Source organism: Egretta garzetta, unplaced genomic scaffold (assembly GCF_000687185.1).
Source record: "Egretta garzetta isolate BGI_Z169 unplaced genomic scaffold, ASM68718v1 scaffold320, whole genome shotgun sequence".
Lineage (NCBI taxonomy): Eukaryota > Metazoa > Chordata > Aves > Pelecaniformes > Ardeidae > Egretta > Egretta garzetta.
The window spans coordinates 1,375,454-1,378,191 of NW_009258260.1; positions in this window are offsets into that span (position 1 = coordinate 1,375,454).

Below are 2,738 nucleotides of genomic sequence, written 5' to 3' on the forward strand. Positions count from 1 at the left end.
GGGTTGCCTTGGCGGGGCTGGGAATGACGGCCGTGGCCCGGCGTTCTCCACCCTTGCGCGGTTGCCCCCGTTCAAGCCCTGAAAATAGAGGTTTGCGTGAGGTGGCAGGCCGCAGGTCTGCTGGCCCAGAAGCGGGATGTGGAGCCGAGCTCGGGGCTTCTTTCTCCGTTCTGCTCAATCTCCAAGAGAAGGACTTTCGCATGAAAAAGCTCCCCAGAAGCGTCACACGTTGCTACCAGCAGCCCCTGCAACAGACACAAAAGTGATTGCCAGTCCTTGCGGCTCCCCCTTTCCTCTGCACTGCGGAGGTTTCTGTTCTGGTGAGGGTTTCCCTTCCCTGAGGAGATACACCAGGCTTTTCCTCAGGTGTGGCAACCGTCCTTCATCCACAGAAAAAAAATCCCTCTCACACATACTAATCTCTTTTTTTTTCCATCAGGTGGAGTTGACCTAGACTAAGGCACAGACCAGACGTGGAAGTTGCTTTTACCTGGGGTTGTAACACACGCTGTTTGTAGCGAAAGTTGGCGCTAGCCCACCCGAGCCCCTTCGGACCCCAGCTCCCCTTTGCACAGTTCCCATGTGTGCCTGCACAGGCAAATTTGCTCACAGCTCCCTGGGGAAGAGTTGTGCCATGCAGCACAAGTGGGAAATGGCTCCAGAAGCCCTCGCAAAATGCACAGGTGACAGCAGATCCTGTGAAAACAGGTCAGGCTTTGCTTTCATCTGCGTGCCAGCCTGGAGAGTTAGCCCGGTGGTGGAAACATATGCCAAAGGATGCCCTGAAAGTAGGTTGAAACAAAATAGGAAATTCAGCTTTGCTGTCTTACTATCCATAGTGAATCATGTCTTTTTTACCATCCTTATCTCAAATGCACCTTCCTGGCCAGCAAAACATCATCTCCAGTTTCAGCTCTGAGTGACTCATTGCACCTATCCTGCTTTTAAGGTCAAAGCTTTTGGACTTGACCATAACCCTATTTTGTTCTAGTGCCAAACCTGTCTTCCGCCGTTGTCCTAAACTCTCCCAGATCTCATCCTGTTCTCATTTATGTCCCTGTTTATATGGCTGCTGAAATCTTTGAGCCCAGTTTCTCTGTAATTATTTCACTGTGTCCCTAACCAGCAATTATACATCAGAAATCAACAGGAGCGTTTCTCCATACCTGTAAGCTGCTTCTGAGACGAAGGCTTTACCTGTGTACATGAGGCCACCCTATTGTCTCTGCTCTTCTAAATCAAACTGATGCCCATCAGCCTCCAGCTTTCCCTCCCTGTGTTTTCCCTCTAACGATCTCTGCCTCTTACCCATCTCCTCCTTAGACCCAACAATTTGCAGTTCAGGATCTTCTCCTTCAATATTGTCCTCCCCAAACCCTCACACTGAGGGGTCGCTCCCCAATATGATGCAGTACAGACACTGCAGCTGCTGTTCGGCTTCACCCAGGGAACATCTCTCCCCCGCCGCTGTTAGTTAATTATAAGATCTGATGTGGTCTAATAGGCATGGCTGTTAGATGCAAACCCTCTCAGCTGCAAAACACTAGGCATAGTCACCGGCAGCTCTCTATTTTCTGCTCCTCTCATACTTTCTTACTACACTGAGTAAATATGACCCTTCCTTCTTCCTTACTAGAACAACCTATTTAGCCGACATTCAAATATATAAGTAGTGAAGGCAATAGAAATACACACTAATGGAGCACTGAGGCTGTAATTTAAATCCACACAGAGCCTAGGCTACTCGATCCTCGTTATGTGGCGTTAGGACAGTTCTCTAACTCCATTATCCAGAGGAAAGCTATAGATCAGAGGGAGATGAGTGCTAAGAGTTACACCGGATTCCTCAAGTCTGCTAGGCATAAAGATTGCTACTGAGGTATAGATAGCTATTATTTGATTTTGTCTAATCGCATGACTGCACTTTTTTCTTTAGAATGAGCTCTTCGACAGGACATCTGTGTTTTTCTGACTCTTGCAGCTGACCACAGTCATGAAATCGTGGCCAGAAGCAGCTCCAGCTGGCGCAGCAGGCAGCTAGGAGCCACCCAGCTGCGTAGCAGCTAGCTGTGTAACTAGCTCAGTAGCTCACTGCTTCAAGACATTAGACCTCAGGTCTCACGATCGCCCGAACCTACCACGAAACTTCATTACTCAGCTGATCAGCAAGTAGAAGAAAAAACACAGCACAAAAAAAAGGTGAGGAATTAGTTTGCTAGAGGGTGTTGTGTGTGGAAAAACCAGATTTTGTCTGGAGCTCAGAAACCATCAAGATGAGGATGGTACAGGCAAAGAAAAATTCGGCCGATGTGGGATCTGGAATAAGAGAGTGTAAATGAAAGTAGGCCTGTTCTCCATGTCAGCGTGCACTTTTTGCAAGTGCGTGTGCTAGACCATCTTAGTTCCCGATAGACCTGATGTGTAACATACACCTATTCCTAAAATTGTACTTCCCAGGGCTTTTAACTGGGTCTCTGTTACTTCCAAATTCAGAGAAAACTGCTAAAAGCGATGCCAATACACCTTGTTGTTTGCCTTCCCTCCCACAAGCCAGGATCAGACACCAAGGAATGACCAGTGTGGTTGCCTTCAGCTTTAGTGAAATGGTGAGATACTAATCAAGCCATCTGACAGTCTGGGTGATGGGACAAATACTTAAGAGATGTTTTGTGCACGTGATGACAAGCCTTCTTCAGGCACTTGGAGCCTTGTCTGTTTTCAGGCTTAGTTTGCCTTCA